The sequence below is a fragment of the Natrix helvetica genome, assembly GCF_964273705.1.
Source record: "Natrix helvetica genome assembly, chromosome: W".
Lineage (NCBI taxonomy): Eukaryota > Metazoa > Chordata > Lepidosauria > Squamata > Natricidae > Natrix > Natrix helvetica.
The window spans coordinates 77,060,221-77,085,069 of NC_138555.1; the positions used below are offsets into that span (position 1 = coordinate 77,060,221).

Below are 24,849 nucleotides of genomic sequence, written 5' to 3' on the forward strand. Positions count from 1 at the left end.
TATTAGATAGTGCCCAATGTTCAAGTTTGTCAAGATCCTTCTGTATCCTTCTCAAGGATACAGAAATAAATTGAGTCTGTCATCTGCACCTCTATAATTGCCTGATTTGGTTCTGCAACCCAATAAGACAGGCACAGAATTCAGAGGATAATCAGAACTGCTGAAAAAAATCATTGCTACCAATCTGCCTTCCATTGAGGACCTGGACACTGCAAGAGTCAAAAAGAGGGCTGCGAAAATATTTACGGACCCTTCGTATCCTGGACGTAAACGGTTTCAACTCCTACCCTCAAAACGATGCTATAGAGCACTGCGCACCAAGACAACTAGACACAAGAAGAGTTTTTTCCCCGAACGCCATCACTCTGCTAAACAAATAATTCCCTCAACACTGTCAAACCATTCAGTAAGTCTGCATTACTATTAATGTTAGTCTTCTCATCATTCCTATCACCCATCTCCTCCCATCAATGACTGCAGGACTGTATGTTGCTTGTATTCTTACAATTTATATTGATATTGTTTCCTGATTGCTTATTTTGACCCTATGATTATCATTAAGTGTTGTACCTTGTGATTTTTGATGATTGTATCTTGTCTTTTTATATACACTGAGCATAAGCACCGAAGACAAATTCCTTGTGTGTCCAATCACATTCTATACTATTCTATTCTTCTATTTTTATTCTATTCTTATTCTATTCTACTGTTATTCTATTCTTATTCTATTCTATTTCATTCTATTCTTCTATTCTTTTTCTATTCTATTTTATTCTTTTCTTCTATTCTTCTATTCTATTCTAATCCTATTCTATTCTGCTCTATTCTTATTCTTGTTCTGTTCTATTCGATTCTTCTATTCTAATTCTATTCTTATTCTATTTCATTCTATTCTTCGATTTTTATTTTATTCTATTCTTCTATTCATTTCTATTCTTCTATTCTATTCTATTCTATTCTTCTATTCTATTCTTCTATTCTATTCTAATCCTATTCTATTCTTCTATTCTGCTCTATTCTTATTCTTGTTCTGTTCTATTCTATTCTTCCATTCTAATTCTATTCTAATTCTATTCTATTTCATTCTATTCTATTTCATTCTATTCTATTTTATTCTATTCTTCTATTCTATTCTAATCTTCTATTCTATTCTATTCTATTCTATTCTTTTCTTCTATTCTATTCTACTCTATTCTATTCTTCTATTCTGCTCTATTCTTATTTTTGTTCTGTTCTATTCTATTCTAACTCTACTCTATTCTGTCTTATATTTTTCGCCACCAAAAAAGGCACCAGGTCTTATTTTCAGGGGGGGAGGGGAAGGTCATGCACTGACTCGCCTCACTTAACCACGTCACCTCCAGCCTTTTGTCGCTATCAGAGGCCTTCAAGAACTTTTTTTTGGGGGGCAAGACCAGCAAGGCTTCTCTGAAGGCCTCTGCAGTCGATAACAGAGAGATCGATCCAGAGCTCTGTCATCGGCTACAGAGGCCTTTAGGAAAGCCTTGAGGGCTGCAGCAAAAGAAATGGGCCAAGGTACAGCTGCAACTACCGTGTTTCCCCCGAAAATAAGACAGGGTCTTATTTTCTTTTGACCCCCCCCCAAAAAAATAAGCGCTTGGCCTTATTTTCGGGGAGGTCTTATTATTTTGGAGGTGCAAGAGGTGGCGAGCGTGGTCATCTCACAGCGGCTGCTGTGTTGCAATATTTTTGGGAAGGGCTTACTTTAGCGCAGGGGTGTCCAAACTTGGGAACTTTAAGACTTGTGGACATGGCTGGCTGGGGAATTCTGGGAGTTGAAGTTCACAAGTCTTAAAGTTCCCAAGTTTGTACACCCCTGCTTTAGCGCATGCTCAAAAGCTCAAAAGCCCAATTGAGCTTATTATCTGGGGAGGTCTTATATTCAGGGAAACAGGGTATCCAAAGAGAAGTACCGTATTTTTCGGAATATAAGACACACCTTTTTCCCCTCAAAAAAGAGGCTGAAAATCTGGGTGCGTCTTATACCCTGAATACAGCATTTTTGGCCTCTTGAAACCCCGCCCCCTTCACCAAAATGGCCATGCATAGCCTTTAGGAGGCTTTCAGAGTGCTCCTGGGGACCGGGGAGGGCAGAAATGAGCAAAAAACGGGCCGTTTTGTGCTCAATTTTGCCCCCACCCCCAGGAGCACTCTACAAGCCTCCTAAAAGCTATGCATGCCCTTTTCTTGACAAAAAATGGGACCGTTTTTGCGAAAAATGGGCCGTTTTTTGCTAGTTATTTGGGGGGGAACAGACCCTAGGAGCCATCTACAAGCCCCCTAAAGGCGATTCACGCCGTTAAAAAAAAAACCAGGGAGGTCTGCAGAGTGCAAACACTTTCTTTTTTTAATTTGCCTCTTCAAAACCTTGGTGCGTCTTATACTCCGAAAAATACGGTAGTAGGTCAGCTACACCACCACCCCTTCCCACCCTAGCTTAATTTCTAACTGTGCATTCTGGAGTGTGGGCGGGGTCTTAATTAGGTTTTTATTTGGGGGGGCTTATATTGGGTGCATGTGTAAAAATCAAGCTAGGGCTTACTTTCTGAGGTGGTCGTATTGTCAGAGAAACACGGTAAATTGAAGATTATTAACTCACTCTATGAAAAAAAACCTGCGTCATTCTGGGTTCCTCATATACAATTTTTGCTGCACCGCCATTGCTCTGCATCTTGGAGATGAAATTCAACGGCTGTTATATTGCGAAGAACCACAGGGCAGTGCTACCAGTATCAGTACATGATTTCTACAAATTATCTTGTTAATTGTTACTACCTTGTTTCTCCGAAAATCAGACAGGACCTTATTTTCTTTTGACCCCCCCCCCCCCAATAAGCACTTGGCCTTATTTGGGGGGGGGGGGGGATCTTATTATTTTTGACGTGCAGGAGGCCGCGAGCGTGGTCACCTCATGGCTGCTGCTGTGTTGCAATATTTTTGAGGAGGGCTTATTATAGCGCATGCGCTGAAAAGCCCTATTGGTCTTATTATCGGGGGAGATCTTATTTTTCGGGAAACAGCAGGGGTGGGTTCCTACCAGTTCTAACCTCTTCTACAGAAGAGGTTCCACAAATCTACAGTGCCGTTTAGAACCGGTTCCGGCTCCCTCCCCCCGCCCGTTCGGACATCATCAAGATGAAGAGCGAGAGGATGAATTCTGGGAGTTGAAGTCCACAAGTCTTAAAGCTGTCAAGTTTGAACACCCCTGGGGTTTTTTTTTTCTAAAGGGTTAGGGGTGCAAGGGTCTTGTAACTTGACAGCTTTAAGACTTGCGTGCTTCAAATGCCAGAGTTCCTGAGCCAACATGACTGGAGGAGGAATTCTGGGAGTTGAAGTCCACAAGTCTTAAATCTGTCAAGTTTGAACACCCCTGGGGTTTATTTTTCTAAAGGGTTAGGAGTGCAAGGGTCTTGTAACTTGACAGCTTTAAGACTTGCGTGTTTCAAATGCCAGAGTTCCTGAGCCAACATTTTTGTTCCTAAGCAAGAGCGTTGTTAACTGAGTTTCACCACACTTTACAAGTTGGCCACGCCCAACCAGACACATGGCTGGCAAGCCACTCCCACAAAATAGGCCACACCTACAGAAGAGGTTCTAAAAAAATTTGAAACCCGCCACTGGGAAACAGGGTATAAGTACCACTTTATAATGCCTTGGTAAGGCCACACTTGGAATACCGCATCCAGTTTTGCTTGCCAGGATGGAGAAAAAGATGTGGAGACTCTAGAAAGAGTGCAGAGAAGAGCAACAAAGATGATGAGGGGACTGGAGGCTAAAGCATAGGAAGAACGGTTGCAGGAACTGGGTATGTCTAGTTTAATAGAAAGAAGGACTAGGGGAGACACGATAGCAGTCTTCCAATATCTCAGGGGTTGCCCCAAAGAAGAGGGAGTCAAACTATTTTCCAAGGCACCTGAGGGTAGAACAAGAAGCAATGGGTGAAAACTAATCAAGGAGAGAAGCAACCTAGAACTGAGGAGAAATTTCTGACAGTGAGAACAATTAACCAATGGAACAACCTGCCTTTAGAAATTGCAAATGCTCCAACACTGGATGATTTTAAGAAGAGATTCGACAACCATTTGTCTGAAACAGTATAGGGCAGTAGTAACTGCTAACATTTTTGGTGCCGAGTGCCCAAAGTGTGTAGGTAACCCAAAATGCAATGCGAGCATCCCTTGTGCATGCACTCCGTGTCCCCTCGTATAGGGACGCACATCGCCTGCACATGTGCCCCGTGTCCCTCTTGCCCATTTCTGGCTTCCAGGTTGGTGCAGGAGGCTTTCCAGGCCCCAAACGACGTCTGTGGGGAGGCCCCATTCCAAAACGGGGTGCGGGTGGGGATACGCATGCAGGGGAACCCGCAAAAAGCCAATGTGAACGCACCCTGCTCATGCACCCTTACCCCCCACGCATGCGTGGCAGAGACCCAAAGACCAGCTGGCCGGCGGGAGCCACGCATGCACACGCCGTGGAGGTGGGCTGGGGCGACGGCTGACATGCCCGCAGAGAGTGACACGGGTTCTCCATCTAGGGTATAGGGCAGGGGTCGGCAAACTTAAAATACTCAAAGAGCCATTTGCACCTGTTTCCCACAGAAAAGAAAACACCGGGAGTCACAAAGGTCCTAACCGGAAGCCCCCTGTTCAATTCTAGAGATGACCGGAAGTTCAGTTCCTCCTACCATAGAGTCTCCTCCTAGCACGGCATACTTTTTCCTCTCCCTATCATAAACGAAAGCCCTATCAATGGTGGAGACTGGTGGAGTCCCTTCGGGGAGAGGGGGCAGTCTATAAATCTAATAATAAATAAATAAATAAAATAAACTGGAAAACCCTCCCCTGGCCATAGAGTCTTCTCCTGGCGCACTGTGCTTCTCTTCCTCCCCTCCCCCACTGGAAGCTCCTCTCAAAATTGTGGCGCTGACAGGAGAGGGAGCCGCAGCAGAGGGAGGAAAGAGCCACACGTGGCTCCCGAGCTGCAGTTTGCTGAAGTTGTGAATTCCCCAACACTGGAAGTCTTTAAGAAGATGTTGGATAGCCATTTGTCTGAAACGGTATAGGGCAGCGATGGCGAACCTTTTTCGGCACACGTGCCACAAGTGGGGGCAGCGCAGGGGGGTCGTGTGCAGGCATGCCACACCCATAATGCAATGCGCGACCATCCCAGTGTGCATGCGCGCAATACAGGCGAGACCCCACACATTTTTCCATGCTTTTTTTGCCCTCCCCAGGCTCCAGAGGCTTTATAGGAGCATGGGGAGGACGAAAACAGCCTCCCCTGCCCCCCCCCCGGAAGCCCTCCGGAGGCTTCAGGGACCTTCAGGAGGCTTCCCTGAAGCCTCCGGAGCAGTCAAAACGACCCTCCGAACAAACAGGAAATCCGTTCCTGAACTTCCGGTTTGCCCGTAGGGCCGGGTTTTTTTCGCTCTGGAGGCTTCAGGGAAGCTCATGAAGCCCCCGGAGCGCCTCTGGGGGCCGGGGAAGGCTCTTTTCGCCCTCCCCAGGCTCCTATAAAGCCTCTGGAGCCTGGGGAGGGTAAAAAATGGCTTTAAAAAAGGGTGAACTCCTTTTTTATCCATATAAAATCCATGCGCGCTGGCCAGGTGACAGGGCAGCGCCTCGCGTGCCCTGACAAATGGCTTCGGTTCGCCATCACTGGTATAGGGTTTCCTACCTAAGCAGGGGGTTGGACTAGAAGACCTCCAAGGTCCTTTCCAACTCGGTTATTTTATTTCTATTCTATTTCTCCCACCACCGCCATTTATAAGCTTGTGAAGAACACACTTTTCAGCCCCCAGGCCCGTGGGAAAAATGCAAAGAACACAGAGCCCATGTTGGTGTTATTGTTTTGAAATTGTTCTCTCAAATGTTCTGGCAGAGAAGGAAGATTGTGTGAGAAATCATACTTTCTTTCTCTTTGGTCACTATGCAACCAAGGAGGAAGAGACAAAAAAATAGGCCGAGGATTGCCATGTGAAGGGTAGATACAGCACACAGATTACCGAATTGGCCTTTCAACTATTTAATGCACCATATTTTTCTACAAATCATGAAAATGTCTCTTTTTTATTTTCCACTGAACGTACCTACAGGTTGTGAGGTTCTCATGGCCACACCGGTCAGCAAGGCATCAAACACAGGTAAGTCCTCGACTTACAACGGTTTCGTTTAGTGACCGTTCAAAGTTACAACCGTCCGGAGAAAAGGGATTTACGACCCGTTTTTCACACTTACGACTGCTGCAGCTTCCCCGCAGTCACATGATCGAAATGCAGACACTTGGCTAATGGACTCCTATTTACGACGGGTCCTGTGATCCCCCTTTTACGACCTTCTGACAAGCAAAGTCGACGAAGAAGCCAGATTCACTTAACAACCGTGTTATTAACCACTGCAGTGACCCACTTAACCACGGTGGCAAGAGAGGTCATAAAATGCGGGCAAAATTATTCATCTCACAAACGTCTCGCTTGGCAACAGAAATGTTGGGCTCCCTTGCGGTCGTAAGTCGAGGACTACCCGTACTCATCTTTAACCTCTAGAGCCATGAGTTCCAGTCACTTCCGCAGGTATGAAGTGGGACTGCATCACCCAGAATTCTTAGCAATTCCTGCTGGCTAGGGAATTCTGGGAACTGTAGTGTCAGCATATATGGGACTTACGCTAACTTATTCTTGCTACACTTTGTGTTCAGCTCCGATTCTTCAGCCACGTTTCCTTCTTTCTTATGGAAGGTTTGATGAAAAGACAACATTATGGACTCCTGATGACCAATTCCAGCTTTTTTCCTATAAAACCAAAAAGCTGCCAATTTGGAAAACCTACCGTGCTCCAAACAATTAATGGAATAACAAGAGTTGGAGAGGACCTTGGAGGTATTCTAATCCAACTCCCTCTTCAAGCAGGAGACCTTACACCACACAGGTGTCAAACTCAAGGCCCGCGGCCCGCAGGGTGATTAGATCTGGCCCGCGCAGCTGCCCTGGAAACAGTGAAGGACTGGCCCGCAGTGCCTCTGCCAGCAAAAATGGAGCTTGGGAGGGCTGCGTGCGGCCCTCCCGAGCTCCATTTCCGCTGGGAAACGGTTGCAGGAGGCCATTGCAGCCAAAAATGGAGCTCATGGGGGACGCAGGCAGGACTCCCAACTCCATTTTCACTGGCAGAGGGTTGCAGGAGGCCGTCGCAGCCGAAAACAGAGCTCAGGAGCCTGTTTTCGCTAGCAGAGGCCGCCAAAGACGCCCCCAACACGAGTGACGTCGAGCTCGCCATGGCCCCCAAAAGTCAAACACAACCCTGATGTGGCCCTCAATGAAATCCCAGTGGTGGGTTTCAGATTTTGCTCCCACTGGTTTGCCATGCGCGCGCCCCTTCCGTGCACGCCTCTGCCCTTCCGCTCACGTGCTTGGCTTGCGCGTGCACCTTCCGCGCAAGCGCCCGGTCCCAAAAACGTGCCCAAATAGGATGGCATAAAGCCAGGGCGGGTGCGCAAGCCCGCCCGCGATTTCCACTACCGGTCTTCGGGCGAACCGATCCGAACCGGCTGAATACTACCTCTGCCCTGTCCGATATACCATTTCATACAGATGGTTGTCCAATCTCTTCTTCAAATCCTCCCGCGATGGAACCGCCCACAACTTCAGGAGGCCAAGCCACTCTCCTGATTAACCATTCTAAATTGCCATCCAACACTGTGACTCTCACACCTGATGCCGTTTTGCTTGAAATATGTGTGTGTGTGTGTGTGTGTGTGTGTGTGTGTGTATGTATGTGTGTATATACATATAGTATTTGTACTGATAAATAAATAAAGGGAGACTAGTATAGATCTATTCCAAGCTAATTAGCTCTCATCAGCTAGCCATACCCTTACTGGGATTTGAACCATAAGGGTATGGCTAGCTGATGAGAGCTAATTAGCTTGAAATAGATCTATACTAGTCTCCCTTTTTTTATTTATCAGTACAAATACAACACAAATATAAAAAGGCAACATTAAAAATAAAAATATGGTTTTCTCCCTGCATGGTCTTCTGTGATGAGCCGAAGGACAGAAAGAGGGAGTAGTGAGCTTCCTCCCATATTTGGGCATACCAGGGGTTGTAACACACACACATATACATACATACATACATACATACATACATACATATATCCCAAGAGAGATGATGGTTTTTTTTTCCCCCCTGCACAATTTTCTCAGCCGCTTTGCTAAAAATTGCAAGGAAAAAGAGAAAGAGGACTTTAATCGCGGACACCTGGCCAAACTACACACTACCGACAATCCTGTGTCAAAAGCCCTTCCCTATAATCCGACTGAAAAACAATGCATGGAGGCTAATTCTCGGAGGGCTTAAAGGAGAGTCAGAAGCTTAGGAGGGCAGTCTCACCATTCGAAGTTAACAGCGAATGTAAGTGGTTTATTTGCAAAAGCTGATTTTTTTAAAAAAAATAACCAGTTCCCTACTGGCAAACGAAGAGAATAGCCTTTCACTTCCTGTATCAGTGATGGTGAATCTTTTGAGTAGTGAGTGCCCAAAGCAAGCAAGCACGAAACCCCAAAATGCAATGCAAGTGCCCCCTCCGCCCCCCGTGTATGCGCCTGATCCCCCTCGCCTATTTTTGGCTTCCAGGTGGGTGCAGGCGGCTTTCCAGGCCCAAAATGGGGTGCGGCGGCCAGGGTCATGGATTCCCCCCCACCTCATTTTGAGCCTGAAAGGCCTCTTGCACCAACCTAGTAAGGTTCTAGATTTAGGCAACAAAAATGGAATGCACAGGTACAGTATAGGCCAGCGATGGCGAACCTTTTTTGGCTCGCGTGCCATAAGTGGGGGGAGCGCAGGGGGGTTGTGTGCGGGCGTGCCACACCCATAATGCAATGCGCGACCCCCAGGGCGCATGCGCGCACTACAGGCACTCCCCCTCCCATTTTTACATGCTTTTTTCGCCCTCCCCAGGCTCCAGAGGCTTTATAGGAGCCTTCCTATAGAAGTCACTTCCTATTTGCTCGGAGGATCGTTTTGAATGCTCCGAAGGCTTCAGGGACTGTCCGGAGGCTTCCCTGACGCCTCCGGAGGGCTTCTGGGGGAGGGGGAGGCTGTTTTTGCCCTTCCCAAGCCTCCTATAAAGCCTCTGGAGCCTGGGGAGGGCGAAAAATGGCTTTTAAAAAGGGGGAACTCAGCTGGCCAGCGCGCATGCGCGCTGGGCAGCTGACAGGGCAGCGCCTCGCGTGCCCTGACAAATGGCTCCGCGTGCCACCTGTGGCACGCATGCCATAGGTTCGCCATCACTGGTATAGGCGATACCTTGCTCAGTAGTAGTAACTGTGAAAGGGATCTTGGAGTCCTAGTGGACAACCATTTAAATATGAGCCAGCCGTGTGCAGCAGCTGCCAAAAAAGCCAACACAGTCCTAGGCTGCATCAACAGAGGGATAGAATCAAGATCACGTGAAGTGTTAATACCACTTTATAATGCCTTGGTAAGGCCACACTTGGAATACTGCATTCAGTTCTGGTGGCCACGATGTAGAAAAGATGTGGAGACTCTAGAAAGAGTGCAGAGAAGAGCAACAAAGAGGATTAGGGGACGGGAGACTAAAACATATGAAGAACAGTTGCAGGAACTGGGTATGTTTAGCTTAAGAGAAAAAAGGACCAGGGGAGACATGATAGCAGTGTTCCAATATCTCAGGGGTTGCCCCAAAGAAGAGGGAGTCAAATCATTCTCCAAGGCACCTGAGGGTAGAACAAGAAGCAATGGGTGGAAACTAATCAAGGAGAGAAGCAACTTAGAACTGAGGAGAAACTTCCTGACAGTTAGAACAATGAATCAGTGGAACAGAAGTTGCCTCCAGAAGTTGTGAATGCCCCAACACTGGAAGTCTTTAAGAAGATGTTGGATAGCCATTTGTCTGAAACGGTATAGGGTTTCCTGCCTAGGCAGGGGGTTGGACTAGAAGACCTCCAAGGTCCCTTCCAACTCCACTATTGTATTGTATTGTATTGTATAACCTGGAAGCCAAAATGGGTCATGGAGGGCTGCGAGTAACCCCCCCCCCCAATGTCCCGGTTTGGGCCTGGAAGACCTCCTGTGCCAACCTGGAAGCCAAACTGGGGCACCAGGGTGCCGTACGGGGCCCCAAAATGCAATGTGAGTGCGCACTGCCCCCCCCCCACGCATGCCCAACAGAGACCCGAAAACAAGCTGGCTGGTAGGAGGCTCCCACGCATGCACGATGGAGCCGTGCTGGGGCGATGGCTGGCGTGCCCGCACAGCCGTCTGTGGCATGCAATGCCCTAGGTTCGCCATCACGGTCCTCTATGTGAAGGAGGTATAACATGGCTCCCAGACAACAGAAACGCCTTACGGTTTGGCCAACCGCCTCTTCAGCAGGTAGAATTGGGATCCTGGCGATTCAGATGGGACAGATCTAAAAGGTCTGTGCGCTCACAATGGGGAGGTCGGATAGGTCCAGCATCCAGCTCTTTTCAGATCACAGGACTTACAAGATCTCTCCGAGACCCTCCGAACACGAGACCCGGAGTGTGGGTAAGCCAGTCCTCCGTAACCAGCTGACATTCCTAGATTTGTCTGCCCTTCCTGCCGGGAGCTACGTGGAGGAAAAGTCTGTCTTGCCACAGGTTTTGGGTTCCCAAGGTGAAGACAGAAAAGGGCGGAGGAGGGGGAGAGATCTCCATACTTGGCAGTCCCTCCAGGAAGGAGCAAACAAAAAAGTTTGCTAGCAACCTACTTACCAGAGTTGTGTTTCCTTATTTCAATTATTGATAACAACCCGGTCCTTTTTTCCCCTAACCCTCCTTCTGTTTGCTGCTGCTCACGGTTTACTGTTAGCCTTTCTAAATACACAAGCTCTGACCAGATTTGGGAAAGAAACAGCAAAAATCCCCATTCTCCATTGGTATACTGGTGAATGCGGCCGCGCGGGTTGTCATGGGGGTACCTAGGTGCTCCCATGTCACACCCCTTTTAGGCGGCCTGCACTGGTTGCCGGTTGTTTTCCGGGTGCGATTCAAGGTATTAATTATGACCTTTAAAGCGCTCCATGGCTTAGGCCCAGGGTACCTGTGAGACCACCTACTGCCACCAGTAGCCTCCCACCGTTCAGTACGATCCCACAGAGTTGGCCTTCTCAGGGTGCCGTCGGCCAGACAGTGTCGGCTGGTGACCCCCAGGGGGAGAGCCTTCTCTGTGGGAGCGCCTTCCCTCTGGAATGAGCTGCCCCCGGAGCTTCGCATAATCCCCGACCTCTGGTCCTTCCGACGCGCCCTAAAAAGTTGGCTTTTCCAGCAAGCTGGCCTGGCCTGTTAATTTTAACTCATTGTTAAATGCATTGTCTTATAAATTTGGGTTTTTTTTGGGGGGGGGGGGGGAATATGTATTTAATTTCTTTTTAACTTTTGGGATGTGTGCTTTTAAATGTTGTACGCCGCCCTGAGTCCTTTGGGAGAAGGGCGGCATATAAATCCAATAAAAACAAAAACAAACAAACAAATATACTGTATTTCCTGAAAATAAGGCAGGGTCTTATTTTCTTTTGACATCCCCCACTCCTTCCGAAATAAGCGCTTGGCCTTTTATTCTCATAGAGGTCTTATTATTTTTTTAGGTGCAGGAGGTCCCTTAACCACGGGCCACGGATCAGCTGATCCAGGGAAGGCTGGAAACTCTGTCTGTTTCTGGCTCGCTCTCGCTGGGCCTGCCGCTCTTTTTGCGGCCGCCACTAAGAGAAGGGGCAGGGTAGCTAGGGTTCGCGGGAGCGGCCTCCGCCAGGCCGTTCCTCGTGGATGGCAGGTGCATGGGGCATGTTCGCCCCACTTCTGTCCCCAGGAAATGGCGGGCATCGGCTGTGCGTGCATTTAAATATTTTCAGGGAGGGGCTTATTTTCAGGGAAGGGCTTATATTAGCGCATGGACGCAAAAGTGTTATTATCCGGGGAGGTCTTATTTTCGGGGAAACAGGGTATTAATCTACGCTTCTGGGAGGTTGTTTGGCTTGGGTATGGGAGAGATGGTCAAGGAAACGGACGGTACTGTCTTCCTCAAACGGACATTCCCCCGAAGTCCCATAGTTGGTTCATCCCCAACTATCATGACTGTGGTGTTATGGGAGGTGTAGTGCACCACATCTGGAAGGCAACTGGATAAGGAGAGAGTATTTAAAACCCAGCCAAGAGAGATTCCAGAGGACCTCCATCCTTCCCCGCCCCACCAAGACAAGAGTCCGTGCCGTCAGCAATCCCATTCACAGAGCAGTCCAGATCCAACTGCTTTAATAGCAGTATTATTATTATTATTTTTTACACCAAGAAAATGGACCAGTCAATCATGAAATACTAAGGACCTTCCCTTCTGGAAGGGGAAGAGATACAGTATTTGGTTGTGGTTCACCAAGCCCTCTCCAAATTCCTTTTCCAACGTCCCCCCCTAATCACCTTGTTTCCCCTTCTTTAAATTATAGGGCTAAGATACAAATACAGGCCTTCCTCATTTTATTAAAAATGGATCTTTAGCTGTCATGACAGAGTCCACCCGTATGCAAATGCGGTGTTTTCATATTATTATTTCACTGTTTAGACTACTACCTCTCTACAATGTAACAGGAAAAAGCAGACTGTAATGGTTATGGAGAAATAAAGACTGAGGAGAGGATAGTGGAAAAGCTATCCTTTTCATATAATTCAGAAGAGGGCTGGAAGGGACCTTGGAGGCCTTCTAGTCCAACCCCTGCTCAAGCCGGAGACCCTATGCCATTTCAGACTAATGGCTGACCAGTCTCTTCCTAAAAACTTCCAGCGTTGGAGCATTCGGTAACATACAGGGACACCAATACAGGTCAAAAATATTTCAGACCTATAACCCACTTAGAGCAAACCCACTTTGCTTTCAAATGCATAGCACTGCTGTGCCACTGTATTATCAGAAAGGCGGAAAAAGACAATGAAACGATACATTCTCAACTTCCAAAACTCCTCCCTCCTTTCATGCTCATTTAAAAAGCGCATTTCTAACGAGTTGCGCTTGTCCTGGGTCGCATATTCATTCTTTTCGATTTTCTCCAATAACGCGGGTTTTCCGTTTCGGGCTTAAAACACATAAGCGCAAACGTTTTCAAACCCACCTCTTTTGACAGCAACCTCACAAAACAACTTTTCTGCCGTTCAGCGGTCAAGCTACACTTACCCGACGGTAAATTCACACTGAGTCTAACGGAGTTTACTTCCATGTAAAAAGCATCGATTTGCAGCTGCTTTCTGCAGAAGAAGAAAAGAAGAGATGAACAATCAGGGCTTTGCCCGGCAACGGTCCTCACTGAGTGACTCCGGTCTCACTCAGTGGCCAGGGCAGCGTGCCGCCCCAGGGGGCTTGTGGCAGTCCTTGCTGGTGATCAGAGGCTATAGCGCGGTACTGGGAGGCAAAATCCGCGGGTCCAAACCTTTTTCTTTGACTTTTTTTTTAAAAAACCGTTCAGTGAGTGGACTGAGTCAATAACTTGGTAGTACCTGGTGGCCAGGGGGTGCTCCCAAAGAGCTTATCTGACTCAGTCCAATCAATGAGAGGACAAAGTTAACCCAGTCTGGACACTCCTCCCCCTCACTATGGAGAAAATGACTGTGCCTGTAACACTTTTAGCTTTTGGAGGGAGTCCCTTTTGGAAATTTCACACTAGGGTTAAAGTTGGCTTTCCGCAACCTGCCCTGGTTGAGGCGGTGTGGGAATTGCAGTCTAACCTGCTAACCAGAGCACCACACCAGTAGGCATAAGAGCAGTGATGGCTAACGTTATTGGTGCCGAGTGCCCAAAGTGCGTGCATAACCGCAAAATGCAATGTGTGCGCCCCACCCGTGCATGCGCCCCATGTCCCCCCACCCGCGCATGCACATACATTTGCTTCCAGGTTGGTGCAGGAGGCTTTCCCAAAATGGAGTGCGGGGAGGCCTTGCGCGGCACCCCACACCCCATTCCAAAATGGGGTGTGGGGAGGGCATGCGCGGGAACCCCCAAAATGCAATGCGAATGCCCCCACACACATGCACCCCTCTCCCTCGCGCATGCGTGACAGAGATCTGAAAGACAGCTGGCCAGTGGGAGGCATGCGCGCATGCGCAGTGGAACTGGGCTGCAACGACAGCTGACGTGCTTGCAGAGGGCTCATGCGTGCCACAGGTTCTCCATCATGTGTTTCCATATTTTGACGACACCCTTTTGAAAAACTACAAGTCACACCTCTTTTCTCCACCAATCTCCTTAATTGAAGCAGAATTACAGAAAAATGACCTGTGTTTGTAATCCCATCTCTTTCCCCCCTCCCCGCCCCAATCTCAAAACAGAGCAAAATACACTCGTGGTTGGAAAAGATGATACAACAACATATTGACTTAAAACCAGAAATATTCCTGTTGGGGATTTTACCAGAAATTTATAATAAAGAAAATATATATTTGATTATCCATGCTATAACAGCAGCTGGGATTGCATTTGCACAAAACTGGAAAAGCGAAAGGATTCCTACAGAGGAGAATTGGATTAGGAAAATACTAGAATGTGAAGAAATGAACAGTTGAAGTCTGGCAATTAAAGAGAAAGAACAAACTGATGATTATATTATATGGGAATCATTTGTATCGACGGTTAGAGAATAAAAGAATTAGAAGTAAAAATAGTTGTGATGTATGTATGTATGTATGTATGTATGTATGTATGTATGTATATGTATTTGTGTTACAACCCCTGGTATTACCCAGTAAGGGTATGGCTAGCTGATGAGAGCTAAATAGCTTGAAATAGATCTATACTAGTCTCCCTTTATTTATCAGCACAAACACAACATACATACATACATATATATATGGATGTATGTATTTGTGTTATATGTGTGTATATGTATGTATGTGTATATATGCATATATATATATATATATATATATATATATATATATATATATATATATATATATATATATATATATATGCATATATGTATGTATATGTATATGTATGTATGTGTATATGTATGCATGTATGTATGTATGTATGTGTGTATGTGTACCAATAAACATAATTAACAAAAATAAATCAAGAAGAGGATTGTTACAGTATTAGACATTTAAGATGTTGGTATTAAGCTAGGAATAGAATAATGAGTAGGATTGCAAATTTTAATCGCTATTGCACAAAATATTTGTATCCAGATGACACGCTGTTTAATGGAAGATGGGTTGTCTATATTAAAATAAAATAAAAACTTTATAAAAAAACACACCAGAGCAGCTTAAGGTCATATTGTGATCTGTGAAAATGTGAATGCCATGTATTCCAGCTGCAATTTTCCAGTCAGAAGTTCCAGTTTTCAGCCAAACCAGAGTAAATGATGGGGGTTTCTCTCCCCCCTCCCCCACCCAGCCTAGGTGAAACAGGAAAAGATTCTATATTGTGACCTTGTCTGGTGTGAATGGCAAATTGAGAGAGAAGAGGGCACTGTGCCCCCTTGGGAGGGGTAGAAACTAAAACAAATGCAGTTGCAGGAGGGTGATAACATCTGGCTACCTGTGCAATGATGAATAATAATTTTGAACTTATTAGATCTGAATATTCTGACTTTGCAAAAAAAAACATCACCCTACTAGGAATTGCCTATATACTTCAGACGTTACCTGAACAGCTCTTAGGTCCTTGGTTAGGACCTACCTGAACGGTTTTTACCAGATATCACTACTGTGGAAAAGAAAAGAAAAGAAAAGAAAAAGTCTGGTTCATAGATATTGCAATACCAAATGATGCACGAATTGAGGAGAAACAGCTAGAAAAAATAATAATTTGCAAATTAAACTTGAGCTATTATGGAGGAATAAATCAAGGGTTGTTACCAATAGTAATAGGAGCCCTTGGAGCAATACCCAAAAGGGCTGCTTAGATACATGGAAATTTTGAACTTCTTAACACCTGAATATTCTGATGTTGCAAAAAGCCCCAACCTACTTGAAGCTGTCTATATCAGTGGTTCTCAACCTGTGGGTCGGGAGCCCTTTGGGGGTCGAATGACCCTTTCACAGGGGTCGCCTAAGGCCATTGGAAAACACATATTTTTGATGGTCTTAGGAACCGAGACACCAATTTTATGGTTGGGGGTCACCACATGAGGAACTGTATTAAAGGGTCGCGGCACGGGGAAGGTTGAGAACCACTGGCCTATATACTCAGACGCTACCTTAACAGCTCTTAGGTCTTTGGTTAGGATTTGAACTGTTTTTATCAGTCCCAGACAGTGAATTGAAAATTAATAATATGAATACTAATAATAGAACCTACCTTAACAGCTCTTAGGAGCTTGTTTATGACTGGAACTGGAAGTTTTTACCAGTCCCAGACTGTGAATTGAACTGAAGATTAATAATACGAAAGATACTGATACTAATAATACTCAAGATGATGCTACCTTAATAGCTCTTAGGTCCTTGGTTAGGACTGGAACTGTTCAGCTTTTACCAGCCCCAGACTGAATTGAAGATTAATACTAATAATACTAAGATGCTACCCTAACAGCTCTTAGGTCCTTGGTTAGGGTTTCAACTGTTAAGCCTTTACTAGTCCCAGATTATGAATCAAATTAAATAATATTAATAGTAATATTAATACTATAATAATAGTATTACCCCAGGTCCTTGGAAAGGACTTCACAGGCAGACAAAAAACAACAACAACCCACCAACCCCAGTCTGAATATCTGACTGGCTGGGCCACCAACCATAACCCTCATCATCATCATATAGATAGATATATAAACAGATAGATATAAATACAGACAGATCAATAGGTCGATAGATATAGATACAGACAGATAGATATAAATACAGATAGATAGATACATATAGATATAAACAGATAGATATAAATACAGATAGATGATAGATATAAACAGATAGATATAAATACAGATAGATATAGATATAAACAGATAGATAGATATAGATATAAACAGATAGATATAGATATAAACAGATATGAATACAGATAGATAGATAAACAGATAGATATAAATACAGATAGATATAAACAGATAGATATAAACAGATAGATATAAATACAGATAGATATAGATATAGGTATAAATAGATAGATATGAATACAGATAGATAGATAGATAGATAGATAGATAGATAGATATAAACAGATAGATATAAATACAGATAGATATATATATAGGTATAAACAGATAGATATGAAGATAGATAGATAGATGAATAGATAGATAGATAGATAGATAGATAGATAGATAGATAGATAGATAGATAGATATAAACAGATATATATATATATATATATATATATATATATATATATATATATATATATATATATATATATATATATATATATAAATACAGATAGAGATATAGATACAAATACAGATAGATAGATATAGATATAAACAGATAGATATACAGATAGATAGCTAGATAGATATAGATATAGATAGATAGATAGATGATGATAGATAGATAGATAGATATAGATAGATAGATAGATATAAATAGGTATAGATAGATAGATAGATAGATAGAGAGAGAGAGAGAGAGAGAGAGAGAGAGAGAGAGACAGAGACAGAGACAGAGACAGAGAGACAGATAGATAAATAGACAGATAGATATAGAGAGGTATAGGTATATATCCTGCCCTTTTCGTCCGGGGGAGGGGAACACCCTACTCAAACCATGACACAGGCAGAAATTTTCGGTCGGGAAAGCGGGCGGGTTAAGGGCTACGTCTCCCCCCCCCCTAGGTGAAGCACCCCTTCTGTGAGGCACCAAAGCCAGACCCCCACAACCAGGCAGTAGCTTGGAAAGAGGCTTACGACGGGAGCCTCAGTCCGGCCTGCTTCTCTCTCGTCCCCCTCCTCCCCATTTTTGAATGAAGTCCACCCTCCCGGGTTGGGGTGTGCAAGGAGGTTCCGGGCCGCCCCTGACGGATGCCCACCTGCAAGGGCAGCACAGCTCCCCTCCACAGACACATGGGCCCTGGAGTCCCTCTCTCTTTCCCCCCACCCCCATCCTGCGCCCCAGGCCTTCCCCCACCCCCAAGGCCTCCAAGGCCTTTGCATCCCGCCAACGTGGGCGAACCCACCTTTGCGTGGCCCTCCCCAGCGGCCCAGAGGGAGCCCGGCATCTCCCGCCTTCAGGTTCCCCGGCGGGGCATCCTTGCAGCGGGGTCGAACCCGGCTGGAAGAGTCGGACCGAAGAAGATGGGATATTGGAAGGAATGGCGGGGGGGGGGGGGGATATAGGGAAAGACCCTCCTTTCTGTCTCCCCCTTCTCTATCACCCACCCCCTCCCTTCCTCTCTCTCCTCTTGCTAAGCGGAGTCTCGATGGTTCCCCCCCCCCTTTTCAACAATTAGGGGAGCGAAGAGAGAGCAAAGGCGGCTCAGCTTCGATTCCTCCTTTTATTCCGTCTAAAATTGGGCCCTCTCTCTCCCCGTAGCAAGAGGAGGGGGAGGGATGGGGACAGTCCCTGCATCGGCCTGCATCCTGCAAAGAGGAAGGCCCATCCCATAATAGACGTGCCCCCCCCTCGAAGCCTCGTGTGGGTCGGCGAAAGGGGAAGAGTTTACTCCAAAAAAAAAAAAAGAAGCGGGGTCTTACCTGGGAGGTGTGGATGGGTGGGGGAGGGGGTTCTCCCCACCTCCGCCTCGCCCTTTTTTTTTGAGGAGCCACTCACTCCTCCCGCCCCCTCCCCTCTCGGAGGGAGAGAGCCGAGAGAACAAGGCAGCCGAGCATGGACGGTGCAACCTAACTTACCCTCGGACGCCTCCAAGCCCCGCCTACCACGCTTGCTTAGGCGACGGCTCGCTGCCGAAAAGGCCCAATGAGGTTCCGAAGCGGAGGCGGCGTAGCCGCGGAAGGGACGGGTGGGCGGGTGAAGCGAGCAAGCAGGTTAGGTTGAGAGACCGTCCAGGAAGTCTCTCGCCCGCTCGCTCGCTCGCTGCGGAGGAAGGAGGGGGGGAGGGTGGAAGCGAGAGCGGGGGGGGGGCTTCCTTGGAGGAAGCTGTCTAAATAGGCGCCTGATTTGCTCCTCCTCCTCCTCTACGGCAATGGGCTCAATGCGATATCCAATCAACTGTCGTTGGCGGGACGGCCTGCGGGAAGTGGCGCTTCCTCTGCTCTCAGGCCCGCGCAATCAGGCGGCTGTGTTAGTCACCTAGGCGGGGGAAGCCATCTTGGATCGCCTGCTTTTATTACAGGCCCGGGAATGAATGGGGGTGGGTGGGTTTTCCAAGGCCGGGCTGGCCGGAAGTGACTCCGGGCGCTTTTTAAAAGGCTTTTGCCGAAAAGGGGCGGGGCCGCCAACCTTTCCTCCCAGGGGTGCTCGACTTACGACCGCAAGTCGACCCCAAATTTCTGTTGCTAAGCGAGACCGCCCTGAAATGAGCTTTGCCCCGTTTTACGACCTTCCTTGCCAGGCTGGTTTTAAGAGAACCGCCGCCGTTGTTTTCCGATAGCAACACGGTCGTTAAGTGAATCTGGCTTGTCGGAAGGCCACAAAAGATGAGTGCGTGTGATCAATGGCAAGCCGCCCTAAATGTGAAACAGTTGCCAGCTGTCTGCATTTCGATCCCATGACCACGGAGATGCCGCAATGGTCGCTAAGTGTGAAAAGTGGTCATAAGTGTGAGAAACGGTCATAGGTCACTTTTGTTTGCCGTTGCAACTTTTACAACGGTCACTGTTGCAAGTCGAGGATTAGGTGTACAGGGCGGGAAAGCCGCTTCTGTGGTTTGGCTGTTCTCAGCACCCTGACCTGAGGGAATCAATTGGGCGCACACGACCAGACAGAAAAAGGGATTCCACACGTGGGAATCCCATCCGCGCAATTGGATCAATGCCGCATCTCCCTTGTACACTCAGAAAATAAGTGGCCTAGTGGTGCAGCTCTCGCCTCACATTCAGGAGGTGGTGAGTTCGATCCCAGGCAGATACTTCTCTGGGCCCTATGAGAACATATCTGCTGAACAAAACTCCGCATTGGTGACAAGAAAGGCATCTGGCCAGTAAAACGCTCAGCTACATTCAGTTGCCCAGACTGTACCTCGCAAGGGATTATTGGGTCATTAAAAGATGATGATACAGGTCGTCCTTGATTTAACAACAAATCATTTAGTGACCAGTTACAACGGCACTGAAAAAAGTGACTTGCGACTGTTTTTTCACACTTATGACCATTGCAGTGATCAAAATTCAGACAAGCCAAGTCAACAGGGGAGCCAGATTTACTTCACAACGGTGTTACTAACTTAACTGCGGTGATTCCCTTAACAACAGTGGCAAGGAAGGTCATAAAATGGGGCGAAACTCACTTAACTGCCTCGCTTAGCAACAGAGATTTTGGGCTCAATTCTGGTGGAGGACCGCCTTGTCTTTTGCGTGAAATGAATAGAGCTTATTTTTGAGCGGAGATCATAGAAACCAAGACTGACTCCGGAAAGATTCCTTTTGACCCCAAAGGTGCTCTTTCAAGAGGAAACTTGTCTTTGTGGTTTTTCTCTGAAGACGTTTCGCTTCTCATCCAAGGAGCTTCTTTAGCTCTGACTGGATGGTGGAGCTGAAGAAGCTTCTTGAATGAGAAGCGAAACATCTTCAAAGAAAAAAAAAAACACACCAGAAAGTCCAATTGCCTCTTGAAAAAGCACCTTGGGGACAATACTGGATGGCTGAGAATCTCCAAAGACATTGAGATGTATTTGTTCTTGGGAACTCACTAAGGAATGAAAATAAAGAGTCACGGCGTATCGCACACTCAAATCCATGATTTGCAATCTTATACTTTATTCTTATGGTACGTAGGTGATTGCTAGTTGAAAATTGAACCACTTCCACATGACCTGCTTCCGTAGAATACCGAGGAACAGGACAAGGTTCCAGACACAAAAGTCCTCTCCTGCCATCACTTCACACCCTGCTGATGAAAGGCCAGACACGCTGGGTAGGCCTTGTTGCAAGGATGCCCGACCATCGCATCCCCAAACAGCTGCTTTACGGTGAACTGTCTCAAGGAAAGAGATCGCATGGGGGACAAAGGAAGCGATACAAAGACACGTTGAAAGCCTCCTTCAAGTCCCTGGATATTGACACCATTTCCTGGAAAACCCTAGCACAAGATCGATCGATACGTAAGGTTCTACATTTAGGCAAGAAAAACGAAATGCACAGGTACAGTATAGGTGGTACCTTGCTCAATAGTAGTAACTGTGAGAGGGATCTTGGAGTCCTAGTGGACAACCATTTAAATATGAGCCAGCAGTGTGCAGCGGCTGTCAAATAAAGCCAACACAGTTCTAGGCTGCATCAACAGAGGGAGAGAATCAAGATCACGTGAAGTGTTAATACCACTTTATAATGCCTTGGTAATGCCACACTTGGAATACGGCATTCAGTTTTGGTCGCCACAATGTGGAAAAGATGTGGAGACTCTAGAAAGAGTGCAGAGAAGAGCAACAAAGAGGATTAGGGGACTGGAGACTAAAACATATGAAGAACGGTTGCAGGAACTGGGTATGACTAGTTTAATGAAAAGAAGAACTGGGGGAGACATGATAGCAGTGTTCCAATATCTCAGGGGCTGCCCCAAAGAAGAGGGAGTCAAACTATTCTCCAAGGCACCTGAGGGTAGAACAAGAAGCAATGGATGAAAACTAATCAAGGAGAGAAGCAACTTAGAACGGAGGAGAAACTTCCTGACAGTTAGAACAATTAATCGCTGGAACAGAAGTTGCCTCCAGAAGTTGTGAATGCCCCAACACTGGAAATCTTTAAGAAGATGTTGGATAGCCATTTGTCTGAAACGGTATAAGGTTTCCTGCCTAAGCAGGGGGTTGGACTAGAAGACCTCCAAGGTCCCTTCCAACTCTGCTATTGTATTGATACAGCGCACGGTGATCCACCCAAGGCTGCCAGACATCTGAGGACTGAAGAACAACCAAGAGAAGCGGGCACTCCGCAAAGCCAGAGCTGCAAAGGCTGCAACAATGGTGCCCACCCAGGTCTCCCCGACAACCTTTCATGCCCGTATAGGCCTTACCAGCCACCTGAGGACACATCGTGGGCAGCCCCACAGCCTGTTAGATGTCAAGGTGCTCTTTGAACCCGATGGATGAATATTATCATCAGTTGAAAATTAACGTATTTTTCAAAGTCTAAGATGCACCGAAGTATCAGATGCACCAAGGTTTTGAAGAGGCAAATTCAAAAAAAAAAAAGTTTTGGCACCACTCTCCGGACCTCCCCAAAAAACAGTCCGTTTTTTGTGAAAATGGGCCCATTTTTTGGGGGGGGGTCAAAAAAGGGCATGCATAACTTTTAGGAGTGCTCCTGGGGGTTGGCGGGGGCAAAATTAAGCAGATTTCACTCATTTCTTCCCTCCCCAGCCCCCAGGAGCACTCTGGAAGCCTCCTAAAGGCTCTGTACGGCCATTGTGGTGAAGGGGGCGAGGTTTCAGGAGGCAAAAACTGCTGTATTCAGTGTATAAGATACGCCCAGATTTTCAGCCTCTTTTTTGAGGGAAAAAGGTGCATCTTATACTCCGTCAAATACAGTACTTGATGGCACATCGTCGTTTATTAAAATTGCACGTATTTTAAAAAAAATTTAAATTCTCCACGCTTGTTCTACGCTACATCTGCAAGCCTGTTTTAAAAGAGCAGTCCGTTATTTATAACAAAAAATAAACAAACATAAAAAGTAGGTACCATTTTTTAAACGTCGATCACTTTTCTGAACGAATCCTGGAATTTAAGACTATAGAAAAAAGGCTTACTCTGCGAGGTTGGTGAGAACGCAGCTTCTAAAATGTACATCTGTGAACGTTGGTGAAAGAGAGGGGAAAAAACGTTCCCACTTTCAGAACTAAAATTGCAGTCGGCCAAAGTCCTTTTTGAAATAATGCATCATGAATTATTCCCGGCATATACTCAGAAGTGATGGATGGTGATCTACAACGATTAAGGTATGGGTACAGGTTCCCCTTGCACATATGCGCTAGTTGTTTCTGACTCTAGGGGGCAGTGCTCATCTCCATTTCAAAGCCGAAGAGCCAGCGCTGTCCGAAGACGTCTCCGTGGTCATGTGGCCGGCATGACTAAATGCCGAAGGCGCACAGAACGTTGTTACCTTCCCACCAAAGGTGGTCCCTATTTTGTTACTTGCATTTTTGACGTGCTTTCGAACTGCTAGGTTGGCCGAAACTGGGACAAGTAACGGGAGCTCAGGGATCCGAACCGCTGAACTGTCGACCTTTCCGATCGACAAGCTCAGCGTCTTAGCCACTGAGACACCGCATCCCTGGTAAAAGATTACCTAAAAAAGTACCTTTCCCCAATAGTGCCCATTCTGAAGAAGACAAACCTAAACGTACAATACGAACTGACAAAATTGTTGAAACCTGTAACAGAATTCTTTCTTAAAAAGACAAATATTTTGAGGCATAGTCTTCCTTCATTTTTCAGTTTGTTTCCAAATTTAATTTTGATGAAAAGGCCCAATGATCATAGTACATAATACTAATATCCAAAACGGAAATGTATGCTGATAGAACATCCATTTCCCCCCCTCTGATATTTAATCCTGGTAGCACCTAAGCGATGCATACGGTTGCAATTTGATTCCTCGAAGGTTTTTGTCATAACTTAAACCAATAGGTCAAGCGTGTTTTATTTTGGAAACAACCGAAGCCACCAAGAATAACCAAACCCAAGGTTTGTTCCAACAGAGCCTCTAAACCTGGTCCTGATCCTTTGGAACCTCCAGAGAAAAAGAAGTCAGAGAGCTGACACTGGAAAAACCACGCTGAAGGTCTTGAAGAACAATTAAACAGGGGTCATTAAAGGCAACCTTAAATGTTGGTTACGTTTGTTACACATTTATCAACCTTGTGTTTAAAAATTTCTGTGGAGATTTGCCTTTAAAATCTTTTGTGGTTTAATGTGTTTCCCCCCCCCCTCTGTAGTCCTTTCTTACTTAAGAGATAGTCCGCTATTTGTTTAGTGACCAGCCAAAGTTACAACGGCAGAAATAAAAGTGACTTACGACCATGTTTCACCCGTAACGGCCATTGCAGCATCCCCATGGTCAAGTGATCAAAATTTGGGCACTTGGCAACCAGGGTTATATTTACGACGGACGCAGCGTGCTGAAGTTAGCGGCGACCTTCGCTCGATCACCCTGTTGCTAACCCAACGAGTGCGGCGATTCGCTTTAACGATGGCGGCAGAGGGAGGTCGCAAAGTGGAGCCAAGCTCGCTTAAACCGCTGTTTTGCTTAGCCATAACCTCGGGCCGCCGCCGCCGTCGTTCAGTCGAGGACTAACCTCCTCCATTGGAAAGCTGCATTAAAAGAACCGCCATGGCAGAATATGAAACCAATCATTTGGTATAGTCCAGGGGTTGGCAACCTTAAACACTCAAAAACCCACAAAGGTCCTAACAGGAAGCCCCCGCCCTCCCCACCGTTCAATTCAGAAGCCGCCGGGAAGTCCGGTTCCTCCACCATAGAGTCTCCTCCTAGCACGGCCTCCTTTTTCCTTTACCTGTCCTAACCAATTGATAACCCTATCAATTGTGGAGCTGGCCAGCAACAGGGAGCCACAGCAGAGGGATGAGAGAGCCACATGCGGCTCCGGAGCCGCAGGTTGCTTACCCCCGTCTTAAGAGAAACCACATCTCATTCCTGCCCTAGTGTTTTCCACCCCCAATGTTAGGTCACATCCCTGACCCCTGGTATAATCCTTCGCTTCCCTTTCCCGCAAAAAAGAACCAGATGAAAG

At 46.3% G+C, this 24,849-nt stretch overlaps 1 protein-coding gene across 10 annotated transcripts in view; it reads right to left on the reverse strand.

Annotated features, from left to right (window-relative positions):
• The window catches only part of LOC309400700 (chromodomain-helicase-DNA-binding protein 8-like), a 146,461-nt gene extending 127,564 nt beyond the window's left edge, over positions 1–18,897 (reverse strand). For 3 of the 10 annotated variants that reach the window (XM_081969328.1, XM_081969326.1, XM_081969327.1), the window contains exons 1-2: positions 18,678–18,892; positions 13,223–13,293 (exon numbers count right to left, since the gene is read on the reverse strand). The gene's annotated coding sequence lies outside the window, so the exon portion shown is untranslated. Of the gene's footprint in view, positions 1–13,222; positions 13,294–18,160; positions 18,249–18,677 lie in introns of those variants that run through there. The other 7 variants (XM_081969320.1, XM_081969319.1, XM_081969325.1 and 4 more) reach the window with 7 other exon arrangements.
• Between the last annotated feature and the right edge of the window lie 5,952 nt (positions 18,898–24,849).